Source organism: Triturus cristatus, chromosome 5_2 (genome assembly GCF_964204655.1).
Source record: "Triturus cristatus chromosome 5_2, aTriCri1.1, whole genome shotgun sequence".
NCBI classification, from domain to species: domain Eukaryota; kingdom Metazoa; phylum Chordata; class Amphibia; order Caudata; family Salamandridae; genus Triturus; species Triturus cristatus.
In genome coordinates this window covers 971,585,726-971,609,848 of record NC_140588.1, presented here as the reverse complement: position 1 = coordinate 971,609,848, position 24,123 = coordinate 971,585,726, and the positions used below count along the sequence as shown (strand labels likewise).

Sequence of the window (24,123 nt, the reverse complement as noted above, 5' to 3'; positions counted from 1 at the left end):
ATCACCTCAGGAAATGTACCTGAGTGGATTTTTGGGGTCTCATCCAGTTTTTTGTGTAATGCACATTTGGAAGAATATCCTAGGAGATCATGAGATCATAAATCCCTGGCGAACAAATGCAGCCTATAGCAAGTCAAAAGGCTAGGGCCAAATGGACCTTTGAGAGAGATCTTTTATTAGACTCTGAAAATATTACGTGTACTTAAAGGTGGATCCCCGAATTATTTTATTGTAATAGAGGATCACATGAGGTGGTTTGGGATACCTTAAGGCTTGTGTTAGGGGAGAGACTTTGGGGTATACTCTCAAGAAACAGAAGCAACATGCCACTCTGATCAGGGAGCAATACCAGGGATTGGCCCTACATCTCGAACAGCAAGGCAGAGCCAAAAGGATTATGTAGTTCTGCAAAAACAAAAAATAGTATATATAATCACAGTTTCAAAGGCCAAGATCTGCAGTTTTCGTGCTGAGAGAGCGGCTAAAAAGAAAAAAATAGATATGTAGGGCAAATAACTGCATACATTGATAGCATTGGTAAAACAGTAGGCTTAAAAACCAGTCAGAAGAAGTTAAGAACAATATATCTGTGATAAAGAATAAGGGGGGTCACTTGGTGCATGTTAACGACTAAACAGTCAAAGTTTTTGAAGGGTTTTATCAGCTGCTCTACCAAGAAGATAATATTCCTTTTCAGACTAGGATTAATTCTTTTCAGGACGAAAGCAGCTCTGGGTCGTTCTTTGATAAGGATAGGGAAGCGCTGGACTAAACTGTTTCATTGGCAGAAATTAAGAGCCAAATACACGCTCCGGCAAGGAAATTTGATTGGAACTAATGGGATTTCTACGTCATTTTATCACAAGTTGTTTACTCCATTATCAACTGAAATTCTAACACTAAGGCAGTACAACAACAGCTACTAATATAATTATGTCTTTAAAAAGGGAACTCTTAAATAAATCTGGGGTTGTGGAGATCGGTTTCACTAATAAATAGCTGGCTAACAAATTACTCCAAAATAATGGCCGCGCGGCCGAGTAGGATCATCGCCCAACTGCTTTCACCATGGCAACACATTTTTGTTCCTGAAAGAGTTACAGGGAATCCTATCACCCGAGCAATCTCTTTGTTTAATATTTAAGAAGTACATGGCACACAAATGCCGATCACCTTGCTTGATGCAGAAAAAGCATTTGAAAGAGTCACGTAGGCTTACCTATGGAGTAGCATGGCTAGGATAGGGCTTGTGCTATTATATTCACAAAGGCGATATGGAATTCTGTTTATAGAAAATTTATAGCCATACTGCAGATTAGGAGGATGGAGTCTGATAGTATTAAAATAACAGAGTACACGACAGGGTATCTCTGTTCACCTCTGCTATTTGCTACATATAACAACCCCTACATACAAAAATATATGATAATTATACCACCTGTGTTTAATGGACACATAACCAAGTTACTAGCATACACTGACGATGTTGCAATAATGACTACAGATTTGGAAAGCTCCCTGGAGGAAGCCAAGCTTGAAGCTACTCATTTTGGGAAAGTGTCAGGCTCTCTCTTAAAACAGAAGAAAACCAGATAGATAGTTTGCAATAAAATTATCCAATTCCAGTACTACAGAAAGACCGTCAATGCGGTCTTACTTGGATTTAAATTAACTGCTGCACATCAAATAGTCTCATTAAATTATGACCCATTATTAAGCAAGAAAAGAATGATCTGAAACCTGAATTTTTATTTTGAAGGTTTTATATAGCGCGGACAAGACCCTTGCGGGTATCAGAGCGCTTTACAACAAATTAAGTAACAGACAGAGGGAAATAGGTATATACATACGAAAATATTATTGCTTAGAATAGGTCAAACAAAACAGTAATAGTTCCAGCATAACAAAGATCTACAATCCTGCATAATAATCCTGAATAATCTACCGTTAACAAATATGTACCACTGTAACAGAATTAAAATGGTCAGATTACCTAAAATATTGCAAATGTTTAAAGCAATACATCTTCAAGTTTGAATCAAATGGTTTCATAAACTGGACTCTATAAGTAACAGCTTATTATGGGAGTTTGGGTGGCGAAGAAGAGTTCTTAAATTCACGTAACTCCTACTACAGAGGGTTCAAGGTAAGATCATTAAACCGTGTTTTTTTCCTATTTTGACTTAAAAGTTGTTGACTTTCAGACAAATTGGGCAAAAAAAAAAAATAGGATGTACTGTGCTACTTTCTACTAAATTAAAGGTACAACCTTTTAAAATAATATATAATCTGTATTCCACCCCAACTTAATTGGGGAAGACAACCTTACTCAAACTGTCCTTACTGTGGAGCTAAGGAAACAGAAATCATCCATGTGTTTGCCACTACAACTTTTGGTTACTTGGGGTGCTGCAAAGGGTTTAAATCTTGACATACGAGAAAACTAGAAACCAATTGGTGCGTCCATGAACAATATCCATCAATTGTTAATCCCAACTCCAGTGAGAACGTTTAAAGTCAGTCGTCCATGTCGCCAGTCGTCCAAGAACAGTTCAGTTTTTAGACTTTTCTGAAATGCATATAATTTGGCGCCAAGGCTTGAATTCATGGGTTTCAATAGTTTGGCGCCAAGGCTTGAATTCATGGGTTTCAATAGTTTGGCGCCAAGGCATGAATTCATGGGTTTCTATAGTTTGGCGCCAAGGCTTGAATTCATGGTTTTCAATAGTTTGGCGCCAAGCCTTGAATTCATGCGTTTCAATAGTTTGGCGCCGAGGCTTGAATTCATGGTTTTCAATAGTTTGGCGCCGAGGCTTGAATTCATGGGTTTCAATAGTTGGGCGCCAAGGCTTGAATTCATGGGTTTCTATAGTTTGGCGCCAAGGCTTGAACTCATGGTTTTCAATAGTTTGGCACCAAGGCTTGAACTCATGGTTTTCAATAGTTTGGCGCCAAGGCTTGAATTCATGGGTTTCAATAGTTTGGCGCCAAGGCTTGAATTCATAGGTTTCAATAGTTTGGCGCCAAGGCTTGAATTCATGGTTTTCAATAGTTTGGCGCAAAGGCTTGAATTCATGGTTTTCAATAGTTTGGCGCCAAGGCTCGAATTCATGGGTTTCAATAGTTTGGCGCCAAGGCTTGAATTCATGGTTTTCAATAGTTTGGCGCCGAGGCTTGAATTCATGGGTTTCAATAGTTTGGCGCCAAGCCTTGAATTCATGGGTTTCAATAGTTTGGCGCCAAGCCTTGAATTCATGGGTTTCAATAGTTTGGCGCCAAGCCTTGAATTCATGGGTTTCAATAGTTTGGCGCCAAGGCTCGAATTCATGGGTTTCAATAGTTTGGCGCCAAGGCTCGAATTCATGGGTTTTAATAGTTTGGCGCTAAGGCTCGAATTCATGGGTTTCAATAGTTTGGCGCCGAGGCTTGAATTCATGGTTTTCAATAGTTTGGCGCCAAGGCTTGAATTCATGGTTTTCAATAGTTTGGCGCCAAGGCTTGAATTCTTGGGTTTCAATAGCCTGCGGCTCTGGGCTTCGGTTTCAATCATGTAAAGGTACGCTGAGTAATTGGACTTGGCGTTCCATTGGAAGCATAGTAGGACATCAGTTTTGGGATTCATTCTGGTCCTTTGCACGACTATGCGCTACAACATGAACCTCAACATAGCCGGCGTAGCACTTTCACAGCTGGTTAGATGTGTCTGCAAACTCCGGTAGATTCATCCCACCTGATTTTAAAGTCTTTGCAGCCTTTCAATGAGCTGATTTAGGAACCTGTGGTAAATGATGGTAGCGTTGCTTCAGGCAGACCATGGGAAGGGACCTTTTTCAAGGTGATGGGTTAAAAGATGTCAGACTATTTCAGAGCAATCATGAGCAGCAAGGCAAGGACAGCCTAGATCTCCGACTAACCTGATAGAATATTGTTGCATACGAAGGCCCTAGATGTCCCCCTTAGTATTCGAGTCAAAATGGAGAGCTTTTCTGGCAAACACAGACTGCGCCTTCTTAGTGCACCAGATCATAACCGGTAAACACGGAGTGTGCATAACCAAGTGCATTAGATGCAGCAAAGGACAACCCTTACTCATTCACACCTTCTGCGCTCAAGGATGCATCTGTAGGAAATAAGAATAGAACTCGGCTAGCGTTGCCGTTTTTGCTTCACACTTTGTGGGACCATAAACGAGGCACACTGCAAGGCAGGGGACGACAGCAGGGGCTTAGGAAAGGTACCATGGCTTTTAATGCAAGTAAGAGGTGGTGGTAAATGACAGCCCTAACTGTGGCGCTGGGCGCTGATGGTCCCCGACACCCCTGGCCCGGGTGCCACTGCACCTGCTTCACAAATGATACTTGCACACTTGACCGTCGGCAGGCCTATAGGTCTCGGCCAGGACCTGCACCCGGCAGGTTGTCCAATGTTCCATTTTGTGTGACAAGCTCAAATGAGGGTCTGAAGAGGAACCGCGATGCATTTCTCGGTGCAGCCAGCCTGGGCTGTCTGCAATCTGGACGCACCCGTCTGATGCACAACTACACGCGCCGCTGATTTAGCAAATAACTGGCCCTGCACTTTATTCTCTTCGACAACTCGACATCTGGCGCACACCCGAGCCTTTTGTTTCCAGATTCGTCGAAGTTAAAGTGATGTCAGCTGCTGCAGACCCCCCCCCCCCCCCCCCCCCCCCGTTTAAGTTTCACCTCACGATACAAAATACAGGACTTTATTAGCATAGACAAAGCTGAGTTCCAGTCTCCCTGCGTCAAGGGCAGAAAATGAAAATAGGCTGCGTCATACCTAGGGGTAGCTATCGATGGTGCAGCAGGTGCAGTAACACCGGGGTCCATGTCACCCTTGTTGGTGGCTGTTTTTGTGGTTTGTTTGTTTTTACTATAAAACCACGGGTCGAGGGGGCCACATGCCTTGCTTGCGTTCGGACCCAGGGAACCTTTGCAGTGCCACGGATGATGGCGGGGGTATGACGCGGAGACATGGCGCTTTGAAGAAGACAGACCGCTAATGTGTAAATAACGTGGGATATTTGAGGAAGGCCTGTGAGTTGCGGTGATTTGCTCTAACCACAAAGACACAATTGTACTGATGCCAAAAGCCCTGAATGCCTACTGTGGGGTCGTGTGGTTTAAGCCGCTGCTGACCTGTGTTGAGGAGTGTACACGGGAACAGACTTGACTTTATGGTTACAGCCGGGGCGGTGTTGTTACCGTGCACAGGCAGTAATGTCCCGCAGGTGCGGCCCCCCTAGAAACACAAGGGGTAGATAGGCACCACTAGATGAAGCTTCCCTCACAGACAAGCCTTCCTGGAAGGTTTAGTCCAAGGAGGTTGGTTGGGTGTCAATACAGACACCAGTGGGTGTAAAACAGCAAAGACGTGAACTACGACAGACATCCGCTGGACAGAGGCCTGGGCGAATCCCTGCTGAAATAACACGAGAAAAGAAGACACACGTTCCCCGGTGGCACAAGCATGCTCCGAGATCTCGCGCAGTAACATGAACGTGCCGGTGTAGGGTCAAAGTCACGCTATATTTACACTAAGGACTACTTGCTCACGCGCACCACATTCCACCCATTGCGTGTGCCAAGGAAGGTGCAGAGGGGCGATTTATGACCGCGGGCACTGCTGCAACTGGCAGCCTTGCGTCTAGACTACCGGACTGCAGTTTGGCGCATCTTTTTGTTTTGAATTCCACTGCTGAAAGCGAACCCTCTCCAAGAAGTGGAACTAAACAAGAGGCCGAAAGGCGAGCCGTGGTGATGTGCTGTGAAATCCCCTGCTGGTCCATTCCACCAACAAGCCAATGACACGCCTGGCAGATGGGACAGCTTTTCAAGCGCGCGGGGGTAACTCGGGGCGATTTCAGTCAAGGTTTTGCAGCAAGCAATGCGTGTATGTTCACCAACGAGCAATGCCAGCATGCACAGTTCACCAACGAGCAATGCGTGGATTCTCTGCACAGACGGGGTCTGGGTGTTTTGGAAGTTAATAGATGGCCGAAATCACCTTTATTCATTTATGCGCTTTTTAGCGCGTACATTACCAGAGGTTACAGAGCGAGGAATGTTACATGAGAAGGCTGAGAGTAACAAGTGAGTGGGGGTACAAACTTAGGGCTACTATCGTTACTCAGGGTGAAAGATAAGTATTTACCAGATTGCAAACTAACGGTAACATGTTTAGAAGGTTATACAAAGAAATAAAACATATTTACAGAGATAAATGGAAGTTGATGCACAGCATAGTTTACAAACTGGTTATAAGAAGCCATGTGTTCCGTTAGGTTACAGAGTGAGGGTTCATTCAAGTGTTGTGAAACACTCAGGTTCTTGCCACTAACGCAGGAGCGTATGCCTGGTGGGGCGCTTGAAGAAAAGTGTTATTGGGAAAAATGTGTTTGGAAGAGAAGAATTCGGAGGTCCGATATGAAGATCCGGAAAGAGGTGGTGGTGCGAAGGCCGCGAGTTCCAAATTCTAGTCGAATTCCCCGAGAACGATTGGGCCATAAGTCTCTCTTCTGAAGGTCCAAGCTCAGATGCTCAGCATTTTGTGAGGGTCTAGAGCCCCCTGATAACTTGAGTTTGTTGCAGGTAGCGAGGGGTAGAGGTGTGAATGGCTTTAAAGGTGAGGCAAGCAGTCTTAAGGATGGTCCTGGCTTCAATAGAAAACCAGCGAAGAGTTGTCAACAAAGGAGTGATAGGGCTATTTCTTTTGGCCCCATAGTCAAAGCGTGCAGCTGAGTGGAGGATGGATTTTAAAGGGGATAACTAGGACATGGGGAGGCCTGCAAGAAGATAATTGCAGTAATCCAGTCTGGGGAGTACCAAAGATTGGATAAGAGTTTGCAGATCTTGTTCAGGAATGCAACGTCGGAAACTCCACAGAAGTCGTAGTTGGAAACGTGCATTCTTGGCCATGGTGTTGATTTGGGATTTGAGGTGGAGTCTTTGGTCCGGGATGACACCTGGGGATTTGGCACTGTCAACGATGGCGGGTTTGCAGTTGAGGATGTTTAGATTATTCATCCAAGATTGAATAGGAGGTGGAGAGTTTGAGGTAGAGATGAGAAAGAATTCAGTTTTAGAGGGATTAGGTTTTTGGTGATAAGATGACATCCATTCTTGAATGGAGTTAAGAATGGTGGTGAGAAACGAGAGGTCATGTGCGCAGGACACCTTGAGGTAGAGTTGGATGTCATCAGCATATAGGTGGTAAAGGATCCCAGCTTATTTTAATAGGGCTCCAAGCGGTTCAGTGCAGAGGTTAAATAGGGTCAGAGCAAGGATAGAGCCTTGAGGGACACCTTGATCTTCAGCCCTTGGAGTTGAGGGATAGTTTTCAATTTTAAACATCTGAACCCTCCCATTAAGGTAAGAGTCAAACCATTTGAGAGCTAGTACTTCAATTCCCATTCTATGTTTTAATGTGTTCGGAAGTATTTGATGGTTAAGTGTCGAAGACTGACGAGAGGTCGAGAAGGATCAGGAGGCAAGGGCTGCCCGAGTCTAGTACTCAAAGGGCATCTTCGACAACCTGTAACAAGGCAGTTTCAGTGCTGCAGCTTTGACTGAAGCCGGATTGAAATTCGTCCAGAAGATTATTGTCCTTTATGTGTTGTGTACGTTGTTCCGCTATACATCTTTCAGTGATTTGGGCGATATTGGCAATAGGGCAGAGTCGTTGAGATCAACCTGAGGGTTTCTTTCGTAGTGGGATCACCTGACCAGATTTGAAAACACCAGGAAAGGACCCTCGGCTGAGAAAGAGTTTAATTAGAATTGTCCAGTTGGGAAGCGCGTGTGTAAATAGGTCTGCCTATTCAATGTCGCTTAGGATAGGGTCTGAAGAGTGGTTATATGGTTTGGGTTTTCAGGATATTTTTGAGGACAGCATCTTCAGTGATGGTTGGGGAGGAGCGGGGCTGCCGGTGGTTTTGAGTAGGTCAAAGAGTTACTTTGGCCTGTTCTTAGCAGAATCGAGGAGGGTTCTAAAGTGATTAGATTTTTCGCTAAAGATATGTTTGTGGTAGCGTGATTTTGCAGTTCCGAGAATGGAAAGATTAATAACAGAGATGGTAACTGTCTCTATTTTTTCTCCAGGATTCTTAGATCTTTCCTTTCTTCATAGAGGGATTTGTGGAACCATGGGGCAGAGGGTTAGGGTCTTTTCTTCTCTCTTTGTAGAGGAGCAACACTGTCTAACAAGATGGATAGACTAGTAAGACAGCCAGTGGTCAGGTTGTTGATGTTTTGGGGCTGATGTCAGGTAGAACTTATTTTGTGGTATTACTGAGATGGTTAAAGTTGCTGTTCTTAGTGTTTTGCAAAACCATGTAGTTGCCCTTTTTGGTAGGCCTAGGTTTGACACATGAGAGGTGAAGTGAAAAAGCGATGAAGGAATGGTCAGACTAGTCTACTGGAATAGGATCAGCTGCTGTAAGCAGGTCATCTTTGGAAATAATAAGGTCAAGCGTGGAGTCTCTGGAGTGTGTTGGTTTAGAGTTATGTTGTGTGAGCTTATTACCCGAGAGAAATATGGCAAGCTGGTTTGCAGCAGAGTCTTACAAGGAACCCCAGTGAAGGTTAAAGTATCCTAGAAGATTCAGTTTATCACTTTGTGAAGAATGGTCACTTGCAAAGTCAATGAATTCCTAAGTTAAGGCGGAGTTGACACCAAGTGGGTGACAGCGTGAATTATGATGGGGGAGTTGTGCTGGACTCACTGGACTGGCCTCACTGAGGATTAGTAGGTCAAGGTTGTGGCGAGTGATTGCATCAGCAATTTCTAGCTTGTGTCTAGTTGCAGTTCTGCAGTTGTGCAGCATACAACATAGCTCTGAGGTGACTGTATTGGCATAAGGGTTGTCAGGGTTTTTGGTGTTGATAGGAATAATGTTCCTGTAAGTCAAAGACTGATTTGTAGTTGTCTGGCGTTTGGAACAGTCAAGGAGATGGTGGGAATAATGTATTGTTCTGTGTTGTCTGATGAGGGGTTGGGAACGGTGCATTGTTTAGTGTTTTCGAATGGTGTAGGAAGCAGGGGTGTTATAGCTAGCAAGTAATTTAGTGATATCACTTTGGGAGAGGTTGTGCACAGCTGTTTTGGGCATGGGAGAAGAGTTATCTTTGGGATTGTTTGCGGTATTGTATTCTTGCTGATGGGAGTATGGAGTCCGATATAGTGGACATTTTAGAGTTTAAATGGGAGTCTGTGATTTCAAGCTGGGGGATAGTGGGGTAGAGGAGGGCAAGTTTGTTCTCAAGGCTATGTATAGTTAATTGGGGAATGTTATAAAATTCAGTAGGCGTGACGGGTTCGGAGGAGAGAACCTCTTGAGAGGCCTGGTGGGAAGGGGAGGGAGGTAGGGTTATGAGGGAGGGTATAGGATTGAGGGGTGGAGGGTGAGGGGTCATTTGGTGGTGATTAGAGATATGTGAGGGAGCTGCTGTGGCGGATTTGAAAAACTCAGGGCATTTATTCTGAGAGACATATGTATAGTGTGGTCGTAAGGGTGAGGAAGGGTGGTAGCTGTAGTATGACAATGACAAGTGGCCTGGAGGGGTGAGATGGGGGAGAAGGTGGGCAAGAGGTCAAAATAGTTGGGAGTGAACAGAGGGGAGTAGAGTGGTTGGATGGGTGTGAGGGGCCTAAAGATGAGGATGGTTTGAGAAGTTTTTCAGGAGGATGGGTGGAGCATGTGGAGAGTTCTTGATGAAAGAAAAGGGGAGAGGAGAGATTAGCACGAGTGGGCAAAGCTTCAGGTGGATGTGTAGGAGTGACAAGGGGAGAGTGGTGTGTGGAGAAAGGATAGTCATGGGAAAATAGGCGAGGGAGCAGTGGAAGGTCTGTGGAGTGGAGAAGGAGGAGAATCATGTGGATGAATGGGTAACATGTGAGTGAGATTTAGTTTTGGTAGTGTAGAATAGTTAGGAGGGGAAGTAATCCTTGTATGGGGAGTGTTATCATTGAGGTCCCAGGAAGGCATTAAGGCTGAGATAGGAACATTGTCCAATGCAAGTGGCAGAGGGTTAAGGGTGAAGTCCCAGGTGGAGGGAATGTGAGGAGAGGAGGCAATGGGGCAAGATGGGAGCTGATGGGCCAGAGGGGTGTCAGAAATTTCCTGAGGCGATGGACTTTCGCTACCCAGGAAAGGGAATGGGGTTGTGTAGTGATGGTGGCGTCCATAGGTGAGATAGAGTGGGTTGGAGTGAGGAGGGATGGAATAAGGTGGTTAAATATGTATTTGATAGAAAGAATACATTTGGAAAACAGGCACTGGCGAAGGCAATAAGTTGCATATTTGGGACCTACTGGCGTTGTCAATGGTTTTTAGCCAAGCTGCAGAGTATTCCCAGGGCTGTGCAGCATGGCTAAAGAATAAAAATAGTTGAAGCTGGCGTGTCATTTTGTAGCAACGTGCCCCACGCATGCAGGCACCTACAAAATGACGCAGACAATTTTCTTCATTTTAGCTACCGATCCAACTTTAACTAAATGGGGAAAAATACACAAAAGCATGTGTATATATATATATATATATATATATATATATATATATACACACACACACACATATATATATATATTACCTACTGGCGGTCGCCAGTAGGTAGTTATAGTTAGGACCACGTTTCCATAGGAAAACCTCAACATTCTATTTTGAATAACTTTGGCGCCGGTCGACGAATCCTCGCGAATTTCTCAAAATAGGTGGGGCGCTACGCTCCGCTCCTACCCTGAAAGTCTCGGGGGGATTCGTCAAGCGGGGGCTGAGATAAAAGGGGGGTCCCAAAACGCGTTTTTCCCATGCATTTTTCCATAGGACCTTTAGAACGAGCTACAGCCCGAACGGCTGAACAGAATTACTAGAAATTTGGCAGAGAGGTAGTCCCTAGGTCAAGGAAGTGCCTTTTGTAGGTTTGGTGTAAATCTGTTCAGTAGATTCTGAGAAAATAGCCTTTAAATCAATATATATATCTGAGCCCGCTTACGGTACGCTTACCGTACGCTTACCGTACGCTTACCGTAAGCTTACGGTGGCGTGCGCGAGCGCGATTCTGATTGGCTCTTAGATCTTAGTAAACATTCGAATCGGACGAAACCAGGAAGCGGCGTCCGCCATTTTGTCTCTCGCACTGAGTGTTGTTTATCAAACATGATGGCCAAAAACATGTTACGGGGCTGTTTTGACAACTCCCTCCCACATAGTCATGTTGAGGGAGTCCCCAAACATCCCCCAAGAGCAAAAACGGTTTTATTTTTTTTTCGGCAATTTCGCGGGGTACGCTTACCGTACGCTTACCGTACGCTTACCGTAAGCTTACCGTACGCTTACGGTAAAAAAATAAAAATAAAAAAAACACTATCCACACTTACCCCACCCCCTGTGCTTTTGGTGGCCGCAGGCCACCAAATGTGCAGGGCTTATTAATAGAGAAAAAAAACTTAATTTTGGCAACATGAAATTATAAAATCGAAATAAAAAAAACACTATCCACATTGACCTCACCCCCTGTGCTTTTGGTGGCCGAAGGCCACCAAATGTACAGGGCTTATTAAAGTTGATAAAAACCGTGCACGGAACGAACTGCGTTAAGTGGGCGCGCACGCCACAAATGGCGTAAAGTAACTTAGCATTTAAAAAACCGTACAAATTCACTGAAAAAACCATAGGTTTCACACACGTTATAGTTAGGAAATAGCATTTAAAAAACCTTGCTAATTCACTGAAAAAACCATAGGTTTCACACATGTTATAGTTAGCTGGACATTTTACTGATAAAAAAACCAATGAAATTCCCCCGTTATAGTTACTGTAGGCAACTATAACTCACGCGACCGTAATCCTCTGCTGATGACATATGTGTCTTTATGAAAAAAAAATATTTGTAATATATGTATAGCTAAAATTTAATGGAAGAAGATATGGGCAAATAAGTGTCTAAATACGGTATTAGCATCAGCAGAGGATTGCGGTCGCGTGAGTTATAGTTGCCTACAGTAACTATAACGGGGGAATTTCATTGGTTTTTTATCAGTAAAATGTCCAGCTAACTATAACATGTGTGAAACCTATGGTTTTTTCAGTGAATTAGCAAGGTTTTTTAAATGCTATTTCCTAACTATAACGTGTGTGAAACCTATGGTTTTTTCAGTGAATATATATATATATACACACACACACACACGCTTTTGTGTATTTTTCCCCATTTAGTTAAAGTTGGATCGGTAGCTAAAATGAAGAAAATTGTCTGCGTCATATATATATATATATATATTTTTTTTTAAGTATGTGTGTGTGCTGAAGAAACAGAGTGGAGGGGAAAGCAACACAATGGAGGGCCCGAAGCAACACAGTGGCTTGGGTGGAGGGGCATAAGGAATACAGAGGGGGCTGATGGGGGAAGCAACAAGAAGACAGGGGCGCAAGCTACACAGAGAGGATGGGGCAGATGAAGACAGAGAGAGTGAGTTGGGGAAAACAACATGGAGAGCGCAGGTAGAGAGCAGCAACAAAGAGGAGGTGGGTTGAGAGCAGAAGCTACATGAAAACAAATCAAACGTGTGAGATAGGGCAACAGGGAGCTGAGGGAAGAGAAGCTTAGGTGTGAGAGGAACACAGAGCACAGCAGAAGGGAAAGAAAAGTACACGAAGGAGACAGCTGGAAAGCACATGCACTCTCGTAAAATGTGCTTAGAGAAAAAGTAGTTTTAAGAAAGCGAGAAGTGGAAGGGCACACGTAAAGTGGCAATGCTCCAGGGGAGGGAATACACAAGAAAGGAAAGCCCACACAAGCTGACAAAGAAACAGCAAGTACTTGAGAGTCACAGTAAGGCCAGCCAATGGCAAGCAAAGGGCAGGCTGTATGTCCACTGCAAGCTACCAATATGTCTTGCAACATACAGCACATGTGCTGTCTAGTAGGCAAGACCTAATTAATACTTATACACACCACCTTCTGAAAGAATTCGAATTTGCAAATCAGCTACTCTGTCCTAAACAATAGCGTATTCAAAAAAAAAAAAAAACACACAAACACACCTCTAGAGTATAGGAACTCCACTGAGCTTTATTGATTTTGCTATCATTGTAAAGTTTATAATGTATAGGATTAATAAAATCTGGCTATGAATTTTTGATTGAAATATGATTTTATACTATAACAAAATAACCACATCTATTTAGGAACTCACCAATTTACAAAACGTTTTAAACACTAAGTCAAAAATATGATTTAACAATATCATATGGTTCCACTTTCTATCTTTGCCGAATTGCTTTAAATAGTTCAGAGACATTCATCTTGTCCCACATCAAGAAACGTTAATTTTAATGAAGTCTTTACTTGCCTGGAAAAGGGAAAGTAAATATTTTAAGTCAGTGGCGGCGAAATGGTATCACGAGGAAAGAGAGTGTTTGTGACAGCTGTGTCGAGATGCCCTGTTTTTTTTTTTTTTAAAACACTTTTATACAGCTGGTTTCTGTGTTCAAAATGGTGTTCTATATCTTTAGACTATTTGTAAAGCACTTAATCTCATTGATATAATAAAGCAGTTAATACGGATACAAAGTTTCAATTCCTAGTTCATTAGATCCCTAGCTTAGGTAGTGGGTTCTTAATGCGGGGACTCGAAGGACTAGAAAGGTAGAGCGATACATGGGCCTACCTTTACAGTGAAATGCTAGCTATGTGATCAACGAGTGACAAAATGGTGGAAGGTACAGAGACAGGAGTATAAACACAGACCCAGTGACCTGCACCGGTACAAACCAGGCACATTCTGGGACAGTCTGCTGCCAAAAGGGGAAAAACAGCAGCCCAGAAGCGTATGCCACCTAGAATTTGTGTCAGTGCCATCGAGTAGTTTAGTTGTGAAAAAAGACAATCTTCTAATAACTTCCTACTTTATTAGTAAAGAAGCAGAACTCTGGAATAAGAGTCCCATTAGCTGTACAGACCAGTCAAAAGGCGCCAAGAAATTCACAGCGAGGAAAAAACTTGCAATTCATTAAAATGGTTTACGTAGTATGTGGGTGAGAAGTCGCACTTTATCAGTGAAGGGAAAAAGATGTCAGAGAGCCAAAGCGAGTCTGGATCTGCAGTTTGTAATGTCAAGGTCATCGGAGCTCCAGCAGCAAGTGATAAAAGAACTGCGCTCTCTTGAAGACTCCAGCACAAAGAGATCATGAGCCATATATGGCTGTCTATGTGAGAGGTGACATACAAAGACTCAATTCCTGCTTCCAATGGTGTGTAGCAATAGTAGCCCTGCTCTTATCTGAGAATCAGAGTGGGATGTGTCCAGTAGTAAAGTGTGAAATGGGCACAGAGGGGATGCTGACATTGTATGAGGAAGATGTCCCAGGAAGGAGTGAGGAACTGACATGGCATCAACAGGGTGGCTGAAAAGTGTCCACTGGGGTGATCACTCAACAGTTCGACGGGGAGCCTTGCTGGTGGTAAAGCCCAGCTGTGATAAAATGTGGGCTTAAATAATGTCAGCTGGAGTACCTATAGAGGGCAGACTTCTATCTTGGGGCATATGGTCAGTGGCAGACTGATCGCTTCTTATAATTGGTCTAGAATGTGTTAAGTGTAATTCCACCCGCTGAGACACAAACACAGTGAGAGTCGTTAATTAATTTACTTATTGCCAACTCCAAAAGATCAGTTATCTGGTGCCGACATGTTGACGAGATTAACAGAACTGAGAAGAGAGTGACGCCTTCATTACAGCATCGCGTTCAAAGTGGAACATGACCCCGCCCCTATCCAAAGTTGTAGGAGAGATCCTGTCAGTACCTCATGGGCTCCAGCAACATAGGACATTCATTTCAAGTTTCCAATCCCCCCAGAAGATGTGAAGACCACTGGAAATTGATCTTTCTGTGGCATGCCCACATTAAGACATGAATTCAGTCGCCATCAACCAAGGAAGGCGAGAGAGGTAGCACTGAGACAAACATACAGACAGTCCGCTGGCCAACTTTGTCTTCTCAATGTAGAGTCTTAACAACCTGCCGATAGGGCTTGATATGCAGGAAATGGTTCGAACGAGTTATCTCCACCTAAGAATTACAGGTTCATAAGACAGTAACACCGTGACAATTAAAGAGGTGGCAAATAGATAACGAAGAGAAATGGAGAACAAACTGCTGTGTCCTATACACTGAACTTCCCACTGGCCAGAATGAACATCTACGCCTGTCTGCAATCAGACGGACAAAGATTAAATGCACAGACGTATCAAAAAAGACACCCAAAACCCGGTGCCATCTTTCCACCAATAAGCAGTTTTATTTAAAGAATCAAAAGCAGCTAATGGGGCAAAAAGATCATCTAATTAAAATAATCCATCATGCTGGCTTGCGTGGTATACCTCACCTCTTCGAAGAACAAGGCATCTCAATGTTACGGCGCGACCCTCCATACTCCACTGCATATTGTGAGCGCGTCTCGGATCACCCTCCCAAGTCTACCCCGCATATTGCTCTGTTGCGGATAGCTAGGTTTGTGCTATGTAAACATCTATACATACATTAGATAACACCCCTAATATCACGGTTTCTCTACACTGGAGCAGACACTTGACTGACTGGATGGTCAAGAAACTGAAATATATTTTCCCTTGTAATTGGGCAACATCAAAAACTGCAGAAAAGACTGAGTTTTTCTATTTTCATGATATACAGTTCGCTTTTTGTTGCAGAAGAGGCGTGTTTGAAGACATCAGAGAAATGCTTCACAAGCACAAGTCACACCAAAGGCTATACAAAGATGCACAGTATAAGACGTAAACCAACTGAACGTTCAGGGATGTGCTGTCCTCAAAGAAGTCGATGGACAATTAACTCTCACCAGTTTTACAATATAAGCAGCCCCAAATATCAGTGAGAGTAACACCCCGATTCAAGAGTCACTTCTCCCCAAGATCAATAGTCATGTGATGTCAAAAAAGCTCGGAGAGAGCAAGTTTGGGGGACCAGCTCATTTGGACCCATCTGAAGCTCCACCCCATATGACTGGCGACACATACAAATGGATCCGGACTACAAAACAACGAAGCACAGAATCAAACTCTAATGTGGGCCGGCTTGTCTGTGATGGAGGACGTGGTGCTAAGGTTGGCGCCACCTCCATTTCAGAGTGCCCTTTTGGAGAGGAAATAAAAAATGTTTGTGTGCTGGTTATGTCATGGTTTTTGTAAACGTTATTGTTGGGGGAAGGTGCGGGCCTTCAAAGAAAGTGGCAAACACAAAAATATTTTTGGTCTAAAAAAGCACACATAAGGGAAGTAACCACTGAGTGTGGTGTGATCCTAGTGAAAGTTCAGAACATTGTCACTCGCAGTAAAGTTAGCCAATGGCTGGAGTGGCAGACCCATATTTCCATGGTATATGCTGTAATGGGTAGGAATAGAATGCGAGTGACAGAATAACAGACCAATGGATGTAGAGGGCTCACTGACAGGCCCTAGAAGGCATTAAACACATAACTTTAGTACAAGCATTGGCAATGCCCATAGGGCTGGCTGGCTTATGAATGAAAGTGCCTCTTGTTTCACTGATGTTAGGCACTCAATTGGTCACCCTACATATAGACTCATATTTGCGTCATACATCCAATCACCCATCCACTGACTCATTCTTGCGTTCCCCCTCTGACCCAATTGTAATAAAACACACAAAATTTCAACAACATATGGAATACGTTCCTGGTGGCTGCCCTCCCCCATCTCTGCTACTGCCAGAAAAAGAAACACCATAAATTATTCAGTTACCCAAGACATTTTTACTGCATTACAATGTCATGTGTCTGTCCCTGAAAGTTCAAGCTTAGGCACCCGGATAAATAAAATTATCACAGCTGTGTGGAGGGCAAGCACTTTTGTGAAAGTCTACAATGTCTTTCAAATCAACATGTGGTCGGAGTCAAGGCCCCTCTCTGGTGAAGCTCACATAATTGTCTGCTGACAGATGCTCTGTCAACCCAAACCATAAAAAACAAAACAGGTCATGGCTAACGCCAGGTCTAAAACCAAAAGACAAACATACAAATCCTCTTTAACGTTAACCATAAATATCATTGAAAGTGGTTTAAGAGAGAATAAGAAGTTGAGGCGAGTCTCGTGTAAAAAGTCTGTCATTCCCTTTCAACAATAATGTTTGCAGGCCTGCATAAGTAAATGGGAAATGTAAACAAGTCCTGGGAAAGCTGGTGGCTGCTGCTCATGGGACAACTTCAGATCGTAGGGTCGTTATCCGTGACCTCCCCCACCAAGGCACATTAAATCAAGAAATACTAAAAATGCCACCCAATACTGTGAATGCACCCCCACCAGGGCCCCCCATCCCAGAAGATGGACCCATGAGCCACGCCTCAGCGGACCACAAGCATACCGGAAGTAGATCCCGGTCCAAGAACAGCGATCAGCGCCACACCTGTGAGTCAGTGCCTTCGGGGTACGGGAGCAACGAGGCTCCGGGCAGGGGCAGGCCCGTGAGAGGCACGGATCACCAACCTTTCTCACACAGCAACTGGGAACAGGTTTGAGCAGTTCTTCCAAACGCTGTTCTCAGAAGGCTGGCTCCCCAGGAGGAGAAGAAAAAAACAAACAGACCCTGCAGCCAAAAGTGAAACTGTGTAAACATCAAACATGCAACGGGTTTTTGTGACATAAAATGAGACGGAAAGGACACACAAGGCCCAGATATGCGGAACTTTCAGGCCTTTAAAATCCCCTTTTGAACGAGGAAGCACTTTCTGAGCAAACGTGGGCTGGAGGGTGGGTGGAGATTCTGTAAAGAGGAGAATATGGCCCCATACTACCAAAACAACAACATACTACACAAATAATTTCTATGGCATATCACAAATCGGTTTGTCACGCGCAACTTAAAGGATAAACACTCACAGAAAGTACAATAAGCAGTTATCTCCAGAAGGGATTCGTTTCACCCAGAAGACACTGGACCTCCTGGGGCCTTGATCATGCAGGGACCTGGGTAATGCCCGAGGGAGATGGGTGGATGGGTGGGAACCCGCTCCTAGGGCTGCAGGCGTGCTTCTCTTTTGATTCATTCGAAGGGCCAAACCTCGGCTACCAACTCCGCAAATTCAGTTGTCCTGATTGGAAGAGAAGATTATATGGAGCGCCCCCCACTGACAAACTTCACCCGCTCAAGCGCGTCCACGGTAAGACTATATTATATGAGATGGGAGGGCCATGTCAGCCTCTTCACAGCTGAAACTGAACGAGCGGGAGATGCGATGACTTATCCAAGGTAACGCAGCCAGACAGGAAGCAAGTGATGCTCGAGGGATTTGCAGCCGTTAGAATTACTTTCAACACTTTTATCCATCACTTCTTCACTGCCAGGTGTTCCCGAGGTGGGGCACTTTGCCCAGGCGTGGATCCTAAACCTTTCTACAAACTCAAGCATCAAGCACTGATGAGACCCAATCAATCAGGAACATTTGTAGAGCGCGCTACTCACCCGCGAGGGTCTCAAGGCGCTGGGAGGGAGGGGGTGCCGCTACTGCTCGAAAAGCCCTACAACCCGAAACACATCTGTGTTCCAGGGCACAACGAGGAAGCCGTGGGGCACAAATGCAGGCAAGAACATTGGATCACCCCTTGTTTGGGCAGCAAAGGAAACGTAAATCTGGGTGCCTGGCTCTCGGATACTTTCTCTGAGCCCAGCGCCTCTGCCCCTGCTGCAAGAAGATTGTTCCATCAGCGTTTTGCTCCTTCAGGGTCCGAACCAAACTAACTGGCATATCGTTTGGTCCCTTCTGTGAGGGCACAGATGAACAACAGTGGTATGGGTGCCATGCAGAGGAATTCCCAAAACATGAAATCAAGCAAGTCCATTATTCACGTTTTTCTGTCCAAGATCACAGAGTGGTAGGGCAAAAAAGGGGATACTCGAAACTAATATGTTAACCTGCATCACTGCAACCTGCACTATGCCCCGCCATTGGGAAGAATGCACTGGTACAGAAAGCAACAGAAATTAAGCATAAGCCACAATAATGAACACTTGACAAATGTAGGTACATACATCTAGGGTTTATCTTTACAAAAGCAACTGCCTCTCTACAAGTACTTTTAGCTTGAGATACTGGTCGCCTTCAACTAGCAGCTATTGTATTCTGGATGGCGGGGGCATATGTGGAACAACAAATCCCAGAATGCAAAGTGCTGATGGCAAAGAGAATGGGCTCAGAGTGTTACAGCATAGAGCAGGTATGCCACCAACTACAAACCATTGGACACCAGCACATGGTGAAAACAAAGCATTAACAGACAGTTCAAACAAGCACTGAGAAGCAAATGTCGAGTTTTTGATGTGGTCGTTTTCAACTAGGCACAGGAAACGGATAAAAAATGGTTACAACATAAAAGTAATCAGTAACAGCAAAAAATAAATAAGCTTAGAACGGGAGCTTGATATAAAGAACCGGTCTCAGTCAGAATAAAGAGGTACACCTTGTATACTTCAGCATTGACAGATTTCAGAGATAATACAAAATGAGCTAAAAACTTCAGAGGAAAAAGTAGTGCTTGACACGGCATGATGGGAAAACGATTTTAAAAAAATTAAGCAACTTTTAACTCTAGCATTAGCAAAGACCTTTTGATTTTACTAAATATATATTTATAATAAGTTTACTTATAGGAGCTTAAAACCAGCCCCCTTCTTCTATTGGTTGTGTCATTCACACATTTCTTTCACAGACTACATCAAGGGGCAGTGGGTCAGCCCCCTTCATCCATTGGTCTATTGTTTTGTCATTCGCATTTCTTCCACCAGCCACAGCACTGGGTCAGCCCACTTCATCCGTTGTCCATCCTCACTGTGAGTTATGGCACTTTGCTCTTTTACAAGGAGCACATCTACAGACAAAGTTGTCCAAGAAACTGTTTTGCTTCTCGACATGTTATTAAACATCGAGGGAAGGGCCCGACAGCTCATCCAACAATAACATTTTACAAAACCCATGACACACTAAAACAAGCACTGACAAAGATAAGGGCTGGCAGCGAATGGCAGACCGACTGATAGATCATTTTAAGTTTTCTTACAGATATGGCCTCTGCGTGCTGCTTGTTGCTCCCTTAAAAAGTGTGTTCGAGCAGAAGACACAGCTTTGCAGCAGCGGTATGCACGCCTGCTGAGGTGGGTCTGAACTCTGCGTACAAATGAATTACTTGAGATGCCAGCGAGTACTCTTCAGTCGTGTGTATAAATGCAGAGCTAACAAACACCAGCTGCTACACAGCGCCAAAGGCACTTTAAAAACGTTCATTCCCCATCAGCTCCGCAATTCTCTTTGAACTTCCCGTCCAAGTGCATGACTCCGACCCAGGAGTGGGAGGGAGTACTTTAGGCTTTGTGTCCATTCACTCATTGGCCTCTCAAGTAAAGCTAGCAGCAAAGAAGCCCTGTATACCAATATAGCTGTCAAATTCCCCGCTGTCATCTGTGACCCCTACCACCCCACTTTAGCTAGCCCACGTTTGCGGGCCAGCAGCACTTCGCATTAGGAGTCCTGCACTTTCGCTTGTCCTGTTACACACGCAGTACTGATGACAACAAGTTGATTCTGTCTGATGGGGCACATTTTCCAGACGTGGCTGTTATGCTTCATGTGCATCACGGTTTTGCTAGCTTCAGTGTCCCAGTGCCTAGTTATAAATGGCTGACAGAACTGGAAACAAGCCAGAGTTTTCCCATAGCAGCAGTGGCGTAGAAGCCCGTCCCGCGACAGCTGGACCAGATCATGTACGCTACTGGGGAACCAAATATTTCCCAGTCCTAACTTTCTATTCACATCTTACTCTTTTCAGGATTGTTCAACTAATCAACGTGAACCAAGACTACAACTCCCAGAAAGCACTAGATTGTCAACGAATAGCTCTTGGCTTGAACATGTGATGGGTAAAGACCAGGAGAATCAGGCTTTAATATTTCCCAATTAACTTTCGCTTCATCTTATCAAGTGAAAGCCCACACCATGGCCCACTGAGCCTGACGAATACGAGCAAACATTTAGACACCGCAGCTCCAGAAGGGCAGAAGAGCATGGCACCAGACGATAAGGCTACTGAGGCAAGTTTAAGTCGTTCTCAGTGTTCCAACCCCTAACGCATTTTGGGACTTGTAGTCCTGGTTTGGTTCAGTTAAACACACTCTAAAAATATCAATGTGTAAAAGAAAAACCTAGAACTGGTGCATTGCATCACTGGTGACCTGGGGCCACTTGGAAGCCGTTCCAGAGCCACGTCTCAGCCCTGGAGTGTTCGCCCCTTCAAAATGTGTCCGTAGCTGTTGAGGGGAGCGACAAGGCCCCTCCACCAACTGCTCTACTCCCACCACACTCCCCCAATAACACTTCACAACACTCAAACAGAAAGCAGGGAGGGATAAGCTATTTCCAGGGGCGGAGAGGAGGGTTTGGCTCTGAACTTTGCATGGAAATCGAGACAGATGTAACCTCTCCAATTACTACCAAAGCAGATCATGCCATAACACTTCACGAGCAGTCGCGGCCTTTTAGCTACAAGAACATTGCATTCTGGGACTCGTAGTTTTGTTTATTTTAGTAATAAAAGACTAGCAAATAATGGAAGAGCCGGCTGAATGCGTTGCAAAGATATCATGGAGACCTCCTTAGAATAACACCGCTCCAACAATAACACAATACGTCATAGCACACTGTCATGCACTGCCTATGGAACCTATTCATACCGTGCGTGAAAGAGTATTTAAAGCCAGTCTGAACACAGGGACATCAGAACAGCAGGCATGTTGGAGGGAGCAGCTTTCACCACCATTAAAAAAAACATTTTTTCTCAAACCAGTGCTTAGAAAATCAATGTTCATTAAACGAATAGCCTGGCTATAAAGTACACAAGTTCCCAAAAATACACAGGTTTTGAAGAAATATTCCAAGCATCGCATCATCAAACAAACAAAAAGCCGGCGGAGGGGGCTGGGGGCGCACACACAGTCAGCTGGATGGTGCATCTTTGCTCGTTAACGCCTCCCAGCAAGGAAGGCAGACGCCTGGGGAGAAAGCCACTCCATCACCAGGCAGCCTGCCTCCGAGGCTTGGACAAAGACGCGGATCTCCATAAAGGGCCGCTGAGGCGTCCCCACAATGAAGCGACAGCAAGAGCAGGTGTCACAGTTTTGATCCGGAAGAGAAAAAAAAACAGGGGCTCTGGGGTGGAAGAAACAAAAGGATAATGGGCAACCCGAATGAAAATAAACGCATGCGGATCTAAATTGGGGAACGGGGTAACACAAACGGCTAACTGGGTCTTGAGGAAACCAGGAAGTTGTACATTCTGTTTTAGAGGTTACAGGTTTGTGTTAAGGCTCTGCTAGCTGGCAGCGAAAGGGTTACAGGAAATTCTTACCACTAACAAAAAAAAACCCTCTGCAGAAAATGTGTTCTGCTGCTGCGAATAATGTCTGGAACAGAGAGTGGCCTGTTCTCCCTTTGACATGCACACAACATCTGGGCAAGCACTGAATTTTCTGTTCAGACTAGGGGACCCTGAACACAAACCGACATATATGTCTCAATCTCGTATCGATAAAATACATCAGTTAAATACAATATCCGTGAATACAGACACCGAAAGCTTCCCTGTGAGCCAGCATACATACAGGGAATGTGTACAGTCACAACACCCCGCAGTGGAACGAGACCGTGCTGCCACCTTTAAAGAGAGCAGGGGGGCCGGGAACAAAATAATTAAAAAAAAAAACCGATGCTACCAAACCCTCACGACTGTTACATGCAATGCACAAGGAACAGCATCAAAAATCAGCACCAGGCGATCCCCACCAGAGGCAAAAGCAGCACACACAATGAGAAACCCCAAGCACTGACAGCATGGCTGCAAAGAAAAAAAAAAAAAGGCACGTATTTACCTGCCGGCGTCCGTGGCATTACTGCACCATCCGTGCCCCTCCCGAGTCCCGGTGCGCGCGCTCGGTGGCCCCCTCCCCGGCTCAGTCCACCCGCAGGCCCCCCATTCTGGCCCGAGCCCGGCTCCCGACCTCCAATTCGTGCATCAGCAGCAGCGCGGATGCCTCGCTGCCTCCTTGCTGTTCCCTAGCCCATGATGTCACCGCTTCCCTCTCGCGCTGATTGGCCGGCCGGCTGCAGATAATAATACTGCTAATAGCACCGTGTGGGCTGGCACAGGCCGGCCGTCGGTTCGGAGCAGGAAGTGCGGAAAAAAACTCGGAGGAGAGGAGACTGGAGAGAGGCTGGCGAGGGAGGGAAAATGGGTCGGGGGGCTACACAGGACCTAATTGTGCAAGACCAGTGAAACAGGCCGCCTTGTCCCGAATCCCATCTCTGCGTGAGGGGGGCTGGAAACACGAGCCCGTAGCCCGGCCCTCCTAAGGGCGCAGCTGTCTGACAGAAAGGGGCACCGCAGAATGTTGGAGCCTTGGGTGGGTGTGCGTCAGTCTATACGTGTGGGGGGGAAAGGGGGTGTGATGTGGTGTGACAAGAGGACGCACGGCGCTGCGGTGGCATGGGTGCAGACAGCCTCGGCCGGACATTTACAAACACACCACATTAACGAGGGCTTCCGTTGTGATGCGCAGGCAACTACTTGTCTGCAGGGTGCTAAACCTCCCCGAGGGACCGCAGAATTTAAAACCAGTCATGAGCACAACCCTGTCTCAAGATGTCCGAGCCTTTGCAACAATAACTGAGTTCACCTGCAGCAATATTTTAGTGCTTCTCTTAACACTTTCAGGCTACATTTGAATATATTTCGTGTCAGAAATAACTAGACGAGAACTCAACTGTTTACAACTGCACCGCTGTGTGTCCGTTTCTGTCAGCATGCTAATTAACCGCAATCGGGCACGAGTGATGACATAGATGTTGGCGTGTGTCGCAATTAAGGTGTGTTCTAATACTCATTTCCGTTTCCCCAGGTCAAGGAGCGCCTTGTCTAATGTCACACCTTCACCAGCCCTAACACTTTAGAGTACAATACTTTGCATCATGGAACCTGAAGTACTAGACCCATAATGGGAGGGCTTTAAGTGGGCCGGGT

At 45.0% G+C, this 24,123-nt stretch overlaps 1 protein-coding gene across 3 annotated transcripts in view; it reads right to left on the bottom strand.

Annotated features, from left to right (window-relative positions):
* Positions 1 to 23,193, bottom strand: part of PAK3 (p21 (RAC1) activated kinase 3) — a 347,852-nt gene extending 324,659 nt beyond the window's left edge. For 2 of the 3 annotated variants that reach the window (XM_085608186.1, XM_085608184.1), the window contains exon 1: positions 22,976 to 23,188. The gene's annotated coding sequence lies outside the window, so the exon portion shown is untranslated. Of the gene's footprint in view, positions 1 to 22,975 lie in introns of all 3 variants that reach the window. The other variant, XM_085608185.1, reaches the window with a different exon arrangement.
* Positions 23,194 to 24,123: the final 930 nt, after the last annotated feature.